Here is a 21,636-nt window from a genome sequence, read left to right as displayed (position 1 = left end):
TTTTTATGCATACTTTTTCAAAGCACATTTTGCATATTAAGCTTTCATAAGAATTGATCATTACGTCGCACAATCAATGTTCTTCATATGTTTTTGTCGAGAATACTTGTGGACTGCTCAAATTATAGCTGTTCAATGTCGGTTCTGTGTATGTATATGCGTCCACGTGAGGAAACGTTCGTTCAATGATGTTATTATTGGAATTATATTAATTATCAGTCTATTTTAAAAAGCTTTACTTATACTCAGCATGAAATAACGGTTTTGACTGCAAAATACGTTTTCAACTGTTGCTGTGTCCGTTTATCTGTCTGTTGGTAAGTCATTCGGTCGGTGTTGTGTAACGGTCATGAATCGATGACCCCCGCGTGCATCGCGGGATTTGGAAATATCGTTTGGCCGATGTTTATCTTTATCAGAAGTTGTATCTCATACAAGAGCCTCATAAAAGATCATATAAGGTCTTATGAGGTCAAGAACAAAAGTAGCGAACTATATTGGCAAGAGCTAAATCACACGTGAAACCATATGGGTTTTAATTATAAAAGCACGTTACGTTTTAAACGGTTTTTAATACTTGTCAGGTTGATTGCAGTTGAATTATAATTAAACAGATTTTGTGCAACAATTCATATGTTACTATTTTTTTACTAATTAGTTGTCTGCTTCAACTCGAGTATTTTTGAAAAACAAATTATATTGCAAATTGTGTTTCTTTATCCACTTCGAGAACGTCCTAAGGCGTGAGAGATGGAAATACCAATATATTCCTCGACGATCAGTTACATCTGTGAACTTTGTTTCGTTCTATATCAATTCTGTTGAATACTCTGTGTATAATTTTAGTATCCACTTCTAAAAATCGTTAATGCTGATGTGTTAGGCAATGTCTATTTAATACCGCTATAACCTCGGTAATGAGATTTCAGATATGTTCAATTTTATTAGGAAGTCCCACATCCATTTCTGCAAGACAATAATAACTATAATGACGTTCATTATGAGAAAACAGGAACAAATAATGGTCCCAGAGACCGCGTCAACGTCAGTACGGAAATGATGACACAAAGGCGAGCAAGTATAGCGGGTTCTTGTTGCATAGTAGGGTTGCGTTCTGTGTGAATAAGAAAAGACGGATATACTTACAAATACATCTTCTAAACCACATTTATCTTGTCAGACATAACAGGAAAAGATCCGTAAAATTTCTATCAGCGGTGTAATAGGCCGAAACGTCTTGAACTACGTTACTGAGTCTTTGAATCGCGTTTTCTTTAGGAACCAGTTTTACAGCATTCTGAAATGGTTTTCGTTATACCAATACAATATACTGATATAAACTTTAACGACATAACGTTTGATAATGATTAATTGTTTGGTAAAACATGATTTAAGATTTTGATTTACGATCGTGCCTTATTTACATTATACTGATTTCATATAACTGAACAGGTATAACACAAATTTCCTCTAAACTCTAACATATGAGAAAACGCAGGATGATACAATTAATGTCTTATTTAAATACTGTTTCATTAAACATATTTAATTGCGTTTGAATGGCTTCTAATTTGAAATGTTTTGCTTTTCGATAATCAATGTCCTAACACAGTGAGGATTGTTTCCATACATAGTCTTTATTACAGAAATTGAAATTGCACAAGCTAATACTTAATACTATGTGATAAAGACCGACAACATCTAAGACATATTATTGTGTGTTTAAATAATACATAAAGCTAGACGTTTTAAATGATTTGTTATTTGACGTTATTTATCTAGTATTCATAACAGCCTATAAACTACCAAAACTAGGGAACAACCTGTCAAGAACTTAACTATTTGCCACTTTTTGTTTACAAATCACATGTGTATATACCGTTTTTTTGAAATACATGTATTTAAGTACGTGAGTTTCGAACGTGAAATAGATTGAAACCTAAAAGTGTTTTTCACCCTCTGCATTTAATTATCTTAAACAAATTATGGGCTTAAAAGCCAACATTGATTCTTTGTATTAACATTATTTCGCCGAAAATGAAGAAGAGGTAACGTAGACCTGAACAGTGTTGAACTATTCAATCTGAAGCGAACTTGGAACCAAAATGTTCACGTAAGCGAATTTTGGACAATCTGGATGTGTTGGCGTCTGTCTTTACGATCTAGACATATAACGTTTGTGTGAAACCGTCAAACGATAAAGAAATACTGTTTTTCACCTCCTTATTAACTAAACTATGAAAAAATGCCTGAATAAATCAATGAAAATATGGAACCTTACCTGAAGGTCATCGCTGATCATCATATTTGATATCTAATGGTATAACAAATGGCTAATGAGTCTCCTCAAATAGCAATATCATGATAAATCTAAGTGATGAATACATGGACATTAAAATGTTTAATATAAAATAGAAAACCACAAATCACATATTTCTTATGGGACGGGTTTTCTCATGACGCAAGTATGAATATAAGTAATCTAATTTAGGCAACAACATATTCCATTCGCCTGCATAATCAATATCAATTATATATATATAACGTCAATACGCATAGTATCCCACTACAAACCGATAACTAATATGTAGTTCGCCATCGTAAATATTATCCGATTCTCGTTTCGGCGATATTTCCGTATTTGATCTACAGCAAATCGGGAACTTTTCAGGGTATTCCACAAATTTTCAGCCGGTTCGGTGATCATTTCAAGAATCGTCGCTTTCGTGTCGCAGCCATTAGAGGCTATCTGGCGCAATCAAGATGGACGAATATAAAATCCTCTGAAGAGCAGAGAATCCAATGTGCTGTTCAAACAAACCTGGGAAATTATGTACACGATATGTACCGATACAGCAGTTAAATTTCTGCAATAAGAACGATCTAATTATCGGTTTGTCTTTATAGGAATGGCTTGAGTGGTAACGTATGGAACACCTAAACGTACAGCCCCTCTCTCCTCTCTCTCTCTTCTCTCTATATATATATCTCAGAAGCTATATCATCTCTAGCTCATTCTATAGTATCTAATATAGATATAGGATGTCTATCTTATAGGATATTTTACGAGCTAGATCTATTTTTATCTCGATCTCTCTCTCTTCTATTCTCATCTCTCTATCTATCTCTCTATCTCTCTCTGTCTCTGCTATCTATGTCTCTCTTTATCTCATATCTCTCTTTCTCTCTTCTTTCTCTCTCTCTCTCTCTCTCTCTCTCTCTCTCTCTCTCTCTCTCTTCTCCCTTCTTCTCTCTCTGCTCTACGCTCTTCTCTCGTCTCTCTCTCTCTCTCTCTCTCTCTCTCTCTCTCTCTCTCCTTCTCTCTCTCTTCTCTCTCTCTCTCTTTCTCCGATTATTTCCTTACGTAAGTTTAGATTGGCTTCGAGTATCAAATCATTTTCAGATTATCTACAGAGTGCAGTTCAGACTTAAAATATCGTTGGTGCATTTAAAACGACTCATTCAACATAATGAAAAGAATACTGTGTATATCAATCAGACGTTTAACGTATGAGTACACATTTGTTCCATATACATTTGAACAAAATAAAGCTTCGATGACCGAGGTTTTATGACAATATTGTGTCGAACTTGCCACGTAGCCACAGATTGACCTTAAAACGCACATTAAATGAATCACGTTATTGAGGATAATGAATCGTTTATACAATTAATAACATGAACATGTATTATGAGTGAATGCATAATGTTTTGGGATAATAATCTCAAGCGTGTTAGAGTATTATGCTGGATACGTTCAATCACTATGGAATGTCATTTTCCATAATACGATCCGTTATCAACCTTACTTTATATCAGTACTTCAATATTAAATTGCTGCACATTTCCAAATTTTAACACAAAACACAGCAAACAAGGTGTAAGGGCATATCATTTCAATATATAATTATCCAGAAGTTGCCTCTTCAAGAAAAAGTTATAATCAAGATTGCTTTCATATAAATGACATAATTTTAATATTCAGACATGTTATTATGCATATAATTGAGTGCATAACATGTATGACATTCCCTGAAAAGTATAAGCCTAACAAGCTATAACAAATATAACATATGTGCAACAGTATACGCTTATATAATGACATAAAATTAAACATCAAGGAAATATACATGTAATACTCATACAACGGTTTTATTTATTTGTTATTTGTTTCACCATGTTATTTATTGAATGAAATGCCAGGTACATATTTCTAAAATTCTACCCATTTACAAAAAGACATAGTTGTGTGTGTACATGGGTATTTTAAGAAGCCTAGTAACACATACCAAGCGAAGGCAATTAAGACGTCTATTTCGTCTATTTCGATATACTTTTCTAGTGTTTGTATAATTGAAATTTCTACTTTTTGAAAAATACAAATATCTCCTTGGTTGATTTTGAATCTGTCTTATTTCAATAAGCCAGATTTTGTTTGAGCGTCTTTTTCTGAATCACACATACGAGAAAATGAGCAATTACATGACCATTTCATCATGAAAATATGTATGAATGCCGAATATGAAATTCTTGAAATAATGAAAGCTTGCATACCCTTAATACTCGTAGTGGTATAAATATATATTCTAGATAAGTGTATGAGAAATATATGATAGCTAAGGACTCATAAAGCATCGGTGTGTACAGCCTTTAAAGATTTAGCTGAAATAGTTTAAACATGTTATAAATGCAGTAAGTAATACGTTTGGGTCATACACAGAAAAGATGCCCTGCACACATTACTACAAAGACGATTATTTATCTCTGCGTTTTTAATATTATTATTATTATTGAATTATATGGACAGAATATATCAGTGCTATATATTACAATGTATTGTTTATAACAAAATGTAATCTAACAACTTTAGACAAATTATATTAAACACATCAGTACGACTTTATATAACCGTACTAAAGTAAAACTTAAAAACTAATGGATTCACATAATAAACAGTTTTTATATATATTTTTCTTATTCGACGAAAACATGGACATTAATATATAACTTCTTCATGATGTTCTCTGAATTTGCGCGCCTAATCAGGGAAGTTCCTTTCCGCTTTTATAGAATTCTTCATTTTAAAGAACGACTCTTCACAGGGAAAACCAGTTAAAGCTGTACGTGTCATACCTGATTGGGATTTGCGGACGTCAGAAGCATATCACGGAAAAAACTTGTCGCACATGCTTAAACCAGTATTCCCTGAATTTAATTGTATTGCGAATTATACTCTATGCATGATCTTAATAATACAAAATAAAGTCCTGCAAAAAATAAAAACACAACCAAATGTGCGTTGTAATAGAAACAACTAAATATGTTCAAATAGTCGCAATTGTACGCACTATGAAAAGATCGCATAAGCATTAAGTTGCACGGAATCGATATATTATATGCAGACGGATATTGTTTGCTGAAATCACGAAGGGTTATCATGATAAATAAAAGTACATAACACACATTCCTAGGCTTCTTTTCAGTTTGTATAATAATTATCTTTTAATAGCTGAATACGTTCTAAATAAAAACTATTTAACGTCATGAATTATTGCCATATATTTGCGAAAACATGCCCTTAGGCTTCATCCGATATAAATACAATTGTAATGGAAAGCTAGACGTAAAACATTTATGATTTGCATATAGTGTATTATTGCCTTAGTATCGTGACTTTACAGTACCATCGTAAAAGCACGTACTGGTTTTAATGTTGTTTTTTTAAAAATAGTTTTAAGTATTATTTAATATAAAAAGTACATATATCGCTTATCCATATTACGGCTAGTTTCTCATAGATTGATAATAGAAAGTGGTATTTGATCTTAACCTAACCGTACACATGTTGCGAAAAGACACGTACTTGCTGCAACCGTCCAGACAAATAATACCATTTTGTGTTTGAATGCAATTTGTAAGTATAATTAAGTTGTTCATATATACATCCATAATACAAAAACAGATCAAGTATGCAAAAATGTGTAGAACTGATGTCTTCCTATTGTGAATCTGTAATAGAAAACTCAGTGTCTTTGTCAATGTCGCATGTTTATTTAGATCAACTAATATGTGTCTTTCCAGTTGATGCAGAATTACCCATTAAACGAAATCCATGCATGTCGTCTATTTATGTTTGCTGTGCGCTAGCATATATATGTAATGAATGATGTTTATGTTTGGTATGTGAATGAAATGTACGTTTATTTTAGAGCTTCAGTTAACCAAAAATATTATTAAATATGTGTCTGTTTGAATGTTGATTACATGTTTTATTCTACGCAAGGAATCTACCAGATTTGTTTTTGTTGTTGTTTACTGCCCTGGTAACATAGATAGCTTTGTATTCGCATATTCGGATATAATCTTACAATATAGGTTTTAAAAAGCGGGAGATATATTTGATACCGCACATTCTTTTACAGTAACGAAGACAGTAATTTACATAGGTTTAGATTTTCTTACGCTTCAATACTTGTACTCAAATCTATCTTATTTTGAACGCACGTGTAACATTTACTCTTGTAACACCTACTACTTCGCTTTGCTTATTTGTTTTTGTCATAAGACGCGTATTTTGCTGTGATTAGAATTACGTTCATCCTAAATATCTTTTATTGTAATTCAAATAATTTTAAAGGAATAAAATGAGTTACTCAGCGTCTCTTTCAGTTCTTTTGTGTAATGTTTTGTTATCGCATTATGCATTCCTTAATGGTCTTGAACGACGAGCCAATGTATGTTGTAAGTAATGAAAAAATAATATATAAGTATGACTTCTCCTCAACAAAATGTTGTCCGTTTAATATAAATAGACTGCTGATTATCACTGATTCACATACTGTTTGCATTATGTTTAATGCTTGGCAACCTTGCTTTAATTTAACTAAGTGTAATCATGTTTGTGTCTTAGTTTTTTTATCATGTGAATGTATGCAAATATGTTCACATGGGCAATTGGCTTTCAGGACATGCCGTGAACTTATCTGAATCTTTAATTAATCTTATTTAATTGATAAACCTAACCATACCTAAGTGTCTACATTTGCGCTTCCCAAACTAAAGCAACATATAGGAATGCACTATTCGAGTGCGAATTAAATATCTTGTAAAAATGGTAAAATTAACGCCGCAAATAAGCGCAAAAACTTTATGTTTCTTAAGTAATTAAGATAAACGTTCAGTTAATTCAACACACGTATAATGAAGAAGCATTTTCCTCGTATATGCACTGAGATAATAAATCGTTGAATCTATCTGAAAAATAAAATCAAATATTGAATTATTTCCTTAATATATAATCATATTCGCAATAATCTGTCTTGCTTGGCTTGGCATGACATATTGCGTGACGTTTTGGCGACCATTCGGGAATTTAGTCGTGAAAAACATGTGATGTGTTTACACCCTACGTCCATAGCTGTTGATGGAAACTACCACATCAACAGATACGGGTGTATTTATATGCTTAATATCAAGACAAACTACGTCAGACATCCCCTATTGTTTTTATTCAATTAACAGTAAATCATTTTTTCCTCCAATATCATATTCTAAACGAAATGCGTGTTTCTCTCGGCATAATGTCTTTTTAAAAGTCATATTTGTTGTTTATTATCAAATGGTGAAGATATATGACGTGTAGTACGTGATTGCCATATCATATTTCTTTTTATTTGACTGTATGTGTTATAATTCTCATGCAATTCTCTTCTATATTATACGGTACTCAAAGTTTGGTTAAGCTCATTTTTATTATGGGAATTTCAGGAAAAACATTACCTTTAACAAGTTGTTTATAATTCGTTAAATCAATTTGGAATGATCCGAATTGGAAACTAAAACGCCGTTCACCGCAGCTCATTGTCAAGAGACCGGTTAATCTGAATCATTGCAATCGCGTAAATAACTTAACTAGATGTTTCAAATCGTCTTTACTTTGTTTAGCATTATCACGTTCTTACAATTGATCTTCATTTGAATGGATTGAATATATATAGAAAAAAGCAGACTTTGACAAGTTTATGTATTGAACTGTTAACTGGTGTTAAGTTATGGAGGTAATACGATATAAAGATATTCAAATTAAGTGTTAAACTGTGTTACTCATATACTATTAGGGAATCTTTAACTTTAGGTATGATTCTTTTTCCATCGAATCATTTGCAATATCATATGAGGAGTATTTACTCATCAGGTTCGTAAAACAATCGCACTGTTTCCAGAAAAGCATCCTTTCGGAAAAAACCTTTTAACCGTCAATATTTGGATTAAGATTTCATTGGTTGATATAATGGATCAGCGTTGTTTGTTCCGAGGAATAAGTGTTTTTTTTCAAAACGCTTGCTAATTCCGGAATCAATCTATATAATCCATTTCACAATAATATAGCAAATCCACATGTCTGGTATCGGCAAGCAACGTACTATCGTTTATCTAATTTTAATAATTAATTTATCATTATTTCAAAACCATATTTACATTTGAAATTACTCCTACAAGACACATCTCAGATTTGATGAGCGTTTGATGCCGTTTCCTTCATCTGGTTCTTGATGAGCGTTTGATGCCGTTTCCTTCATCTGGTTCATATATGTTTATAGGCACATGTAGGCCAGTCATACTTTCAAGGCTGAGTATAAGAGTCCGAGCGATATTTAATAGGTTTTAGACATATATGTGTTTTTATTGACAATTCCAAGGTGTTGAACCCATTATAAATCATGCGAGGCTCATTTGTGACTTATGGTGTAATAGGATGTACCACCCCTGCATGTTAAGTGATTATTGCTGGGCGAACTTGCAATGTTTGGTAAACCGGTTAAAACCCCGATGCTATGTATTTACCGTCTATTAAATCAACAAAGAAATATGTCGTGTAAAATGCGTACAATTAACACGAACCGAAGTGTCAAATACAATTGTTAACCGATCGTTAATATATAATTATGCCATCCTGATTTAACAATATGATGGCGAATTATTTATTTCACTAATGTAGTTCATACTTGCACAAATTATGCCCGAGACTTAAACTTGTATTCGTATTTTGTGAATATTTATGTCATTGTTGTCATTTGTACTGTAATCATGTAAAAATGGCTGAATAAATGCATTTATTCTTAGATATTAATTGCACCAGTATGCGTCGTAAGTCTTCCTTTAAGAAATGTTATGTGTTTTCAGTCGACAATTTAAAAATTGAAAATTTCTATGAACATCACACATTAGCTTATGATTACCGTTTTGATTTAAAGGCAAGATGTTCACATTGTTACGTCAAGCTGCAGCGTAGTTCATCTTTTCCATGACAATACCGTGCTGGTAAGAGAACGTTAATGGCTTTTGTTTAAATTAAAAGCACTTGAGTAAATGAATCATTTTCTGTAGATTGAGAACATTTTGTTTGGTAAGATGTTACCATGGTAGAAAAGAGATGTTATAAAGGACCTGCACAATTGTTTGCGTTTATCACCTTCAAGTTACGGTTAATTATTGAGAGAACAATATTTTAATATATTTATCGCTTACTTAGAAAATATTTTTACATTAAAAAAACATTTAGTTTAATTATGGTATAGTTTCTATAAAAACGCATTCATGTGTGCAGACTTCTGCAGCTTACAATTATTATTTACAATAGATATGCATAATGCTTTTTCCGTGTTTGCTTACACAACAACACGTTTTTACATCCATTTTGAAGTGTGTTTACTTGTCTACGGAAATGCATTGAAAATATTTTTTTTATTCAATATAATACATACAAAGCATACATGCATGTGGTCATAAATCAAATTGATACCATGTAGCAACAATAATGTTCAAACATGTTATACAAGATATGCTAATATATTCTTTAAAAAAAGACAGAAAAGAAAAACAACATATTAATTATGAATAAGGATGAGTTGTATGAAGTGGGTAGAAAGCATACTGGACATGTTATGAAAATTTGATGCGTTTCCAGTTTTGGTCAAATAAATGAAGTGTATCATTGTTTAGGGCTATTTCTTTTTCAATTTGATTTTTCAGTTCTAAATAATTGATAAAACAGTTCATTGTAGGTGTTATTTTTCTGTATTTCATACTGAATATGAAATATTTCATTAATATAATTATGTTGTTTGCAGCATTATTAACCTCTTGTATTTAAAGGTATTATCCCTAAACTGATGTCATAGAGAGATAGTTTAACATTTAATTTTTTTTTTCTCTAGAAAGGTTGTCAATTGATTGAATATGTTTACACTCCCAGAAAAGGTGTTCTATTGTTTCAATATGTTCACTACACATATCACATAGATTGGTATTGGATAGGTTGCACTTAAAAAGATATTTATTTGTAGCTATGATTCTCTGGATGTATTTATATTGAAAATTTCTTAGTGTGCTATCAGTAGTTGATTTATTTGGCATGACAAATATTGGTTTCCAATGTGATTCTTGTTCTCCAAGAAGGTTTTGCTATTTAGTTTGAGCTTTGGAGATTTCTGCAGGGTTTTTAATTTGAAGTGTGAAAAATATTTCGTTCGTTTTGTTTTCTTTTGCAGTTATGTTTTCTACGAATGTATTTTGAGTACACGGTGTGTTATTTGTGTTAGTAGCAGCTTTAATATGTATGGGTATACTTTAGATCAATGTGTAGTATACCAGGAAATTACTTGTAGATATTACGTATATGTAGCATATGTTTTCAAAAGAGTAGAAGTCGTTTATTCTGTCGTCGCACAATGGATCTACATATTTATTTTTTCAAACCAATGTTTATAGAAAAATTTAAATTGGTAGAAGTAGTATATGTTTTGTTCCATACAATGGTTTTACTATTTATTTTGGCTTCTAAATTATGAGTAATTTTACACCATGCCGATAAAACATTCAATAGAAATATGTTTTTGGTGGAAATTTCTTCTAAGATATTATTGTCGATATTACATTCAAAAAGTAAGAAATCACCATTTTTGTTTAGAATTTTCTGGTAGAATAATTTCCATTTACTCGTATTCGTATAATCTAAATATCTTTTAACCCAACTACATTTGATTGCATTCAGGAATGAATCTATGTCCGTTAGTCTGATACCTCCAAGGTCTACTGGTTGAATAAATTGAGTACGCTTAATTTTATCAGGTTTAACGTCTCATATGAAATTAAATATTTATGATTTTATATCTTCAATAATATCATTTGCTGGGTTTGGGAGGACTGTTAGTGTATACATTAATTTAGGGAATGCAAATGTTTTTAACACGGTGTTTTTTCCGATTAATGTGAGTTTACGATGCTGCCATGATTTGAAACAATTTTTTAAATTTTGTAGCTTTGGTAATATGTTTTATGCATTGAAAATAATGACCCCAATGCACTTCATTTTATTTTACGGTACTTCTGCTACTTATTAAATAATAAACCAAATCAATAAAGCTAGTCCCATTAGTTAGTATTTAATAAGAGAATGTGAAATACAGTATGTGTGTGCATGTCAGAATTTTTTTACAAGTAATCGCCGAGCATTCAGAATTACCTTATGTGCTGACCTGTGAAATAATGTATTCGAACGACTTGTACACTTAACTTATTCTTGATTGCTCGAGTACACCATTGCTTTCTTGTTTGAACTCCTGGATGTGCGTCGGTTATTTAACCGTCTTCGAACAAATTACTGAGTCCATATCATATATCAAGTATCTCCGATGCATTTAAAACGGCTTACATGACACACATGACAAGGATTCCAACGTTTCTAGTTTGTGAAGATAATCGATAAATTTAAACACAAGTTAGGTCTGATGATACAAGTGTTAATGAAATTTTGGTGTTTTGTTGTTTTCCAATCCAACTAGAATCTTGACCACATGTTAACCAATGTTTTCCTCCAGGATTTTATTTCCTGGGCTTTTTTATGGAAAGCTCACGTTTTTCGCTTTCAATAAAAAAGCCCAGACAAACAAACTACTGGTAACAAGAAATTCCAAATTAAATACGCATTGTTAAAATAAATATATTTCACAATTGAATACTCTCATGAACGAAAAGCAACAACATAATAAACTAAAAAATATCGTCATCTTTAATACGTGGAATCATAAAAATCTCGCTGAAACCTTATTGCTGTATCGTTTACGTCCACGGTCCTTGCTGATAAACGGTCGTGCTTTATCACCTAATTACGTAAATAATGTGAAGCATATTAAGACGACGTGAAATAAAACGCGTAAATGGCGTCCCCTGGAATCAAATTAAGGAGGTCAAAATGTATGATGTCGCAAAATAGTGGTTTCATTACGTTTGGGAATAATATAATCAAGCTTCTTATAGTGTTATGTTGGAAAAATTGAATCAGTATGCGAAAAGATAACATATTAATAAATCTTAAGGACACAAGTTTGTATGTTCTATATATCAATATTTGAATATTCCATCAGTGCACATACAAAACATAGACAAATATAACGCAAATACAAAATACATGCATATAATTTATATGTGTAGTTATACTTTTAGTGCATATCAAAATAAAAGATAACATTCACAAAAAAAAAGATAACATTCACATAATCAACATTATTATAATAATCCAACATTTAATTTTTGTATAAATGTGTGCATAACATATATACCATAGCAGAAAACACACCTGTACTGACAGTCACTGACATTAGACAATACATACGGAATATTACGCTAGTCAATTGTTCCAAGAGTTTGTATCACTCGAGTGGCTTGTGTGATGACGTATCACACGAGAGGCGCAGCCTCGAGTGTGATGCGAAATAGCACAAGCGTAATATTCCTTTTCTTATATACAACAACTAACGAAAACAGTTAACAATTGTATTGTTTTCTTTTACAAAACTGTCAAAACAATGACTAAAAATGTACGACATAGTTTTTAAGACGCGTATGAATACAGGCTATGTAAATAAACGTGCAAACATTCGAACCGGGAAAACACAGGTTTCCGACACGCTTATCTTAATGCCATCGTTAATCCAATGTTTATAACAATTAAGTTGACAACTTTAATTCGATGTTTATAACAAAACGTTGAAACGATATGCACTTCCACTTCTAGTCTACCATGTCTTTATCGAAACTTAGTTTAAACCACACTATTTTATTGTATTCCTATTGAAATAAACATTTAAGCATAATAAACACACACTCCAAAATACGTTTTGAATTCGTCAATATTTTTAACAAATAGTTAACTGTTAAAAAATACCAAGTCCGACATGTCCTTAAATTCCAGAGAGTTTAGATAAAACTATTGTGTTTCGTCACAGAAATGACATCACACGATGTACTACGTAATATATTTCGTTAAATAAAATATTTATATTTTCGGTGCGCGGAATGTGACGTCATTAAATGGGTCGAAGTAGTCCGGCTAGTATGGTAATACGGAATTGGAAACAGCGAGTAGCGTAATACGGGATTTTTTATTTCAACGATTGATACAACCTGTATTTTGTTTCATGCATTAAACAGGTATATAATAAAATAAACAATTACTATCTGATACAGTTTGTGTTTTCAAAAATAATAATGCACATATTAATTCCACGTGACCAAAGTGAATTCGTTATTTAAAAACAAGAAAAATGGTTTATGATGATATGCATGTTGATACCATTCAGGTATATTGGACTGCACATGTTAATCTGGGACGACACTTTACGCACATGCATTTAACCCCCTTTTCATAGAGCACGGCTCATATGTAATTGAAATGATGTATAAAAATGCCTTAGTCGTACGACTTTATAATACCGCCATAAGTGCAGGCAAGGGTCATAATTTTTTAGTTTTATTATTGGAGGCCTATTCATCAGTGCATTAAAGTGAACATAATGAAGCAGACATTCAGGCCGTTAATCGACGAACGAGTTATAACACCACCGTTAACATAATAGATCTCTCATTTTGAAAGAAACGTATATATTTTGTTCGTACATTTTTCAAATACTCAAGTCATTCAGCAGAATCAAAGTCTTTGTTGTACATAATCGGAACAATCTTATTTGAACGGGTTTGTCAACACATCGCACTACTTTCACGCGGATGAAAAGAATGTCAACTGCGAAGTGAGTTGGTAGTCGTTAATTTCGCTTAAGTAAGGTTTGGGTAGTATATATAACACAGTCGGTCATTTCGTAGCTTGACAATGTGTCAAACTTGCCGGTTGTTTTTCTCGGACAATGTATCAACCAGATGACATGCTTTTTCTTAGCTGGCAGTAGTTCTTAAACTGATTTGATATATCGCATCAAGCCTGCTAAAATGCTTTATTCGTTATGGGACCAATATTGCTCACTCTATATTATTAAATATCAGAAACATACTTTTTTACGATGCTCTCATCATTTCAAGAATATTTTTCATTATATTAATACGTATCAATTTTTTAGAGTATCCGTCTCATGCATCGATCATAGCGAGTACCGGATTAAATATACATGTACGAGTAAGCATAACCAGGAAATATTGTCCGATTATATATCTTTTGCACACACCCGCAAAATCGTCTGTTATTTTTCACAATCATTTTACAGTGTCTAAAACGCTCTGCAAATAAAGTCATTAAGCGTTCATATTGTCAAATGGATTTTTACGGGCGTTTTTTGCGCAGACGTTAGCAATATACTAACGGAAATTCATGCTTGAAATAAAATACAACACTCGGATACATACGACGGGGCACGTCTCCGGCGGAAATAGATACAACGGTCTTTGTCTTCGTAATATGACTCTCTTCATGTTGCAGTCGCGGCGCACTTCTAAATTTGCCATGCTCACGAAATCATCCCAAGAGAACACGGTTAATACCGTGGATTTCCGATGTCAAAGTCGAGGTTAAGGTCGTGTGCGTCTTTTATAAGGTTGGGAAGAAATATGATGTTTCGCGTCTTATTGTTTGAAAATCGTGAGCCCATCTGTCCATAGTGTATCGTTATACATTAGTCTGAAACCTTTTTTCAGAACTGTATAATTTAATGGCAATGTCATAAAACGTTTTTGTGAAGCATTATAAGAAGGTTAATGGAATCAAACCGCTTTAAGAACGCAAATTCATACCGGGCACATTGTCAGATTATTACTCCATATGCCTTGATATGAACAAACATGTATTTCGCAAGAATGATTACGTCTGAACCCGTTTTGTTTTCCGCTGTTAATACGCTTATCATCGAAGAACTTGCAATAATTGTTGTCTAAGGAACGCGTGCATAATTTCCTTACAAAAACCCTGTACAATTTATGCGAAAATTACGGTGTGAGATGTGATATTTTGGAATGGATGTATATATTAACGATAAATGAATGAATAAATGCACATTTTCACTACGGCTTTCACTTGTAGAAACTGTTTAACACAATATTATTTTCCGTTTGACATATTTAGCTTTCATTCATCAACAGTTTTTAAGTTTTCATGCATGTTCTGGATTTTCCATATGCTTTTCGAAGAGATACGTTTGAATTGGAGTTCCAGCTATGTTTATCGCCTAATATTGTATGGTATGTATCATTATATAATACATTATATGTATTATTTTTACTTTAGCCCCTCCTTATCGTATTTAGGTGCAGCCGATATCAGCGATGTCAAACCAAATATAATAAATAAAATAATAATAATAAAATAAAGTAATTGCTGTCTCAGAGAGCAAGCTTGTTGATCACCAGATTCCGTAGGCTATTTGGTAGCCATGGAAATATCTTTTTTTATGCACTCTGAAATTGCTTTATTTTGACATAACAGCCCAGTCAATGTATTTCAAGAAGAAGACAATTTTTTACGTCATTGTGTGTTTTTTTTGCGATCAAAACGATATTTCAAACACTTATGCTCTTTACTTTGCACTGAATCCCAGTGAATTGGTTGGTTAGGTATTGAACCTTTTTGGTTTTCTTAAAGGATCTTTATTGTACGTTGCTAGATATGAACATTAAACATAGCACGAGTTAAAATGGTTTTAAACTCGCAAAAAAAGTCTAGCACGCTCACTGTCTTAGAATCGTAACAGGATCATTTCACAGATTTTGGTATTTTTAACATTTGTCATTAATGCTTAATATTGATAAATACAAATTAGATACAAAATTTTGAACTAAATATCTCCAGAATAAAACAATAATAAAATTAAAGAAGGAACAAAATAATCCACAACTGGCCTCGAACCACTGACACTGGCGTAAAAGTCGAGCGCTTGAACCACTAGGCAATCCATGCTGGTATAGTATATGGTGTATGTTATACCCTATTTAAGCAATCCTTGTCAAGTCACAAAATATAACAATAAGAACAGAGCTGTCTAAATAATTGAATCGTTTCGCGTTTGTTTTGCTTTATAATTTCAGTTTTTTTGGGTCACAAGATGCATACACGGATATTTGAGGGCATGGTAAATGGTCAGTTATACTGCTTCCTCACAAATGTTATAAATCTAATGAACATTTCAAAATCGGAAATATATTTTATCTTTCGTCAATTTACCAAAACGTACAAAGGTCCATTAAAACGTTCAACTTGTTAGAAATAATACATCGCATACCAAACATAATATACGAACACTCTCTAACACAAGTGCTCAATCACCTATAGAAGAAATGCAAAACCTTTATTAGATATATGATACTCATTCACATCGGTCTAATATGTGTTTTCGACATGATCATTATTCTGTGGTACTGCAAAGATCACGTGATAATCATTTGGGATATCATACTGTAAACGTTTTGAGAAGCTTATTTGTCAACTGTTTATGACGGCCATCACCATTACTGGGTGTGTTTTACATAGAATCCCTCGCAAGCAAATCATTTAAAGAAGGCAATTTCATTATTGTAAAGACACAATTCATTTGCAGATTGAATCATCTTTAAAATACATTGTTTTTCTTAATATAGGATATCAATTTCTAGCATACGTTTGCTTGTTTATAAAGACATCACACAATTGCGATTTATAAAAATAAACACGATCAGAAATATCGAGATATAACTTCAGAAAAAAATCATTTTTTAGTGCGTTTTGTCGTCGTAATTATAATATTCGTATAATTGTGCGTGCATCAAATCGACGTGTATTTGGTTTCGCGCATCGATTCTATTTGCTACTTGTCACTTCTTAAAGGCATACTTTTTTAATCAACAGTCGCCGTTATGAACCTTCAATATTTGAATGAATATGTTTAGATCTTGTTGTTAACAAGCTGCAAGTTTAAACTTCGGTCGATTGTCAAATATTGTTCAAGCATCATAAAGTTATAAAATAGGGCGCACAACTTATCCACGGATACTAGTTGTTTGTCAGGCACTCTGGGTGGCAGACCGGAAGCGGTAACGTCTATGAATGCTTCAAAGGTTCGCGTCCTGTCTAGGCGTTGTTGTGTTGACCTGTGCCTGGACGGTATTTTACACTTCAAGTGACGTTGTATCTTTTCCTAAGTTGCTTAACCATGGATCTCGCGCAATAAAACTGACGCGTGACGTCGGTTACGCCACGTCCGGCTCTAAACATACCAACAGCCTCTGAACGTTCATGTTCTAATAAGCGTGACATGCTAGCGAACACGTTTTACATGAATTGTGAATGCTAAAAGTTTCAAATTGTTGGAGTAATTCGTCGGACTAGTTTGTGAATGCAAACAGATGTACGAACGGACGGACAGACTACCATGGTAATTCTAATATTTCCCATTTGTCCTCATCTTCGTAGCGAGGGGTGTTAGTAATTCGAAAGAATAACGAATAATTTATAGTTCTGCTTAAATTGCCATATAATTACGTTTGAAACAATAAATAATAAGGAAACTGTATGAGTAAAAATGTAATGTGTCACTTCAACGCGTAGAATGTTATATAAATAAATTTTCACTTACTAGAGTTGGTACAAGAAAACACATGTCTATTTTGTTTTAATGCTTTATTAACGAACACGTTTTTCCCTTGGTAACTGTGCCAGTACATACATATACACGTGTGACCTTAACATATTTGCTCTATTGATGGCGTTCCACAAGATAAGGAATGTACGATTTTTAAAGGGATTTTCCGCAAATTAAGCATTTTTATTGTAAATTAGGATGTACCAAACAGTTTTTTTTATTGGATCTGATATACACGCCTAAAGCTTGTTTGAATATAAAGTCTTTAAAACACTGATTTAGTAATACAACAAATCAAAACTATGAAACAGCGTTGTGGAGAAATGCAGTGAAATTCCAGGATGTAGTAGAATTTAGGCAGACGAAAGATGTATTATATTTAACATTGAATATTCTAATTCTTACAATTTTTTACTTGAACATTTTTCTCTTATAATGTTTTCTAAGATTTTTTCTATCACCTTTAAAGTTAATATTTCATTAATATCATTTTTTGTGAAAAAAATGTTGTTGAAAATACAACAAATTTCGTTCATGAAACAATTCTGCAACAGCTAGGGTCTCTCTAAAACGCATAAGGGAAACGCAGACAATTTACAATATACCGAAAGGTAACATTGAAAAATGCATACGATATGAACATAAAAGGACAATGCAGACGATGATTAGGGTCCGTTATAATGGTGTTTATTATGGTTTCGTTGTTTGAATGTATGTGTTTGATGTTGGAAATACATCAAATTCAAATGATGTTCGGAATACTTAAATATCGCTGTTTTATTGAAAACGTGGCTCGGAAAGAGATTTCGACCCAGATCGGAATTAGTGTAATAAAACCTCTAACCTTATCCGTATTATCTGCGTTTGTTTGCCATATTTGCGCATTGGCCCTGGTCAATGTCCTGAATTTAAAGTGTATGGCAAAACAAAGAATTGTTTTTTGACTCCAGAAGCTGAAATGTAAGTATAAATGGCCAATATTCTAGTAGTTTCACTAGTTTTCAGTAATTCGAAACTAAGTTACCTGGATTTTAGTAAACATTCTGCACATGCTCAGTGAGAAGTAAACACATGTACTGACTGCTTAAAGCAGCCGACATTTGACAGATTTCAACAGTTGGTTTAAATAATTTAGGAGATCTTAACAGTCTAATGGTAATGACCCATTTTGTTTGGCTCAGTTTGAAAGCATTTGCTGTGATAGTACAAAGCATGTTGTCGACTGTGTGCGTTATCTTACCCGGAAAGATAAATGTGATTGCCGGGTTTATCTAAATATGGGTTTTTAGGGGCAAGTTCCGTGATCCCCGAAAAGGTCTATTGTACCCCAGAAATCAATTTAAAGAGCATTATTTGCATTGTTTTGTGCTTTATTTTCAAGCTGTTGATGAGCTGCACTGAATATTCTCTGGATCTATTTGCAGGTTGGTTGTGACTGAAGGCCTTGTTTTGAGGTTGTTTTGCAGAACAGTGGTTTTCGGTCTGTGGATTTTCAAGAACAACTGTAGACTGTTCCCAGAGCAAGTGCTTAACGGATTTAAATCGGCTGTTACTTTTACAATGTGTTTCGTGCAAATACTCCATTGTATTGTGTTTTATAACTTTAAACACATTGTTTTAACTCAATATATGACTTAATCCTTGTTTATGCGAAAAGCAAATAATACCTTAATCGATAAAACGTACCGAGTAGAGTAATCTGTGCATCGTATTAAGTGCGTTTTCGGTACAAGTGTTATGTCTGTAAGGTATTCAATGGAAATGTATCAAGTCAAAAAAGAAAACGGATCGTTGCATAATGGTATGTGTGGAATAATGTAATTCTATACATGTATTTCATAGTTATGTCATTTTGTAACCATTCACCTTCGTCGCAATTTTGAATTCCCGTTCCTAAACATAGAACCCTTTACTTGGTAAAATAAACACACTTCAACCGGTAAAGAAAATGGCGGCACCTAAAAAGCAACGAGTAAACATTTTTGCTAGATGACTGTTAGATCCTCTGCAATTTGATGGGGTTAGGAGTGTTGTTTAGCCTGTTTGCAACCATGACCTCACGCGCCTCAGATTACCCGATGGTAACACAAATGATAGTAAATAGTGGTTTTCGTCTTGCAGATTTTGCAACTGCACTATTGAACAATATGTTGTTTCGGTACATAATCAAACAAGTAACTATACAGAAATATTACACTCTTTCTAAAAGATCTAAATCACATTATTAACACAACTGTTTACAATAAATATCTTCTCATAAGTATTTCTAAATGATAATACTAAATAACAATAAATTTCTAACGTCTTTTATTTTCTAGATTGATAGACAATGAAATACTGTAAAATTTATTTTTTATTGTATTTTATTGTTTAATGAATGAAATAAATGTATTTAATAACTGATGTTACAAGTCATTCAAAAACAGGATATGTGGGCTAAGATGGAGGATGAATATAAAAAGAAATCATCCAAAAAGTAAAATGAACATCATAAAAGAAAATGGCTGAATATGATAGCCAAGCACCTTCTGATATGAATATCCTTATACGTACCCGGCCGATTTAGACTGTACCCGAGTTGTATTCCCACCCAAAACCCGATGTTGTAAAACGCGCTACGGAAAACAAAAATAAACTTCTCTTTAAACAAGACCTGCATTGACATGCTTTTTTGAGTAATGCTTCGATAAAAAGAGGCAACTTCATAACATATTGACAAAAATATGAACACAATTAATATGAAAAAAACGGAAAACGTCCAATTAAGCGCTAGAATTGCCGGGTACGTTTCATCATATTTTTGTATTTTTCAAGGGGTACACTTAAGTATACTTAAGAGTACCAGGGGTGCATTTAAGTAGTACCAGAGTCGGCAATTACCAATCGAGCATAACTTAAGGCACCGTGCACTGACTCGTAGTCAACAATTAATTGTAAAATGGGACCAACATCACTTTGAAAATGCAAGTCCTCTTAATGCAAAGAACAAACAAAATTGATACTTTTTAAGTCAGTCATGTTAAATTATGTTACTTGTAGCCATTGTTTACTTTTCCTGTCAAGTAATATTATGTTGATAAATATGTAACAACACTCCAGTGAACGCCTGCTTAAACAATTCAGTTATGAAATTGTTCATTTAAGGAGGAGGAGGTTCCAATGAAAGTATTGATTTTTTTACAGAGGCTGTAATGAAATTCATAGGCACCGAGTTGCCTGCAATTGCTGGGGCTGAAACAGTGGCTCTGTACACCTGCTTCAGTTAAGTGCAGTCGTTTTCAGCCTTGTATGACACTTACTTAAGGTAGCGCACCTCTAATGATTTCCCGCGATTTATTTTACGATCATTGCCGATCTTCAATGATCGGTTATTTCCGAGTGATGCATTTTATTGTTTTCAAACTTCGAATTTTGATATATGTTTACGTAATTCCTTTAGAATACATTATTTTCACAATAAATATTGACTTTGATCCAAATATCAACATAAAAATACAATTTCGCGATGTCTGCAAAGATCGACGAGCCTTTTTATCTGTCAACTTATGGATACCTTATTTAAGCTTGTACTAATGTGAAGTTGTCGTGGCCGAGTGGTTAAGGCGATGGACTAGAAATATTTTGGGATCTTAACGCGCAGGCTCGAATCCTGCCGACATCGCATACTTTTTGCGACGCGTTTTATTTCTTTTCTAACGTAATTTGATTAAATATAGCATATAAGCTATGTTTATTGTTAAAT

Source organism: Dreissena polymorpha, chromosome 4 (assembly GCF_020536995.1).
Source record: "Dreissena polymorpha isolate Duluth1 chromosome 4, UMN_Dpol_1.0, whole genome shotgun sequence".
In the NCBI taxonomy this organism is placed as follows: Eukaryota; Metazoa; Mollusca; class Bivalvia; order Myida; family Dreissenidae; genus Dreissena; species Dreissena polymorpha.
This window is presented reverse-complemented; position numbering follows the sequence as displayed.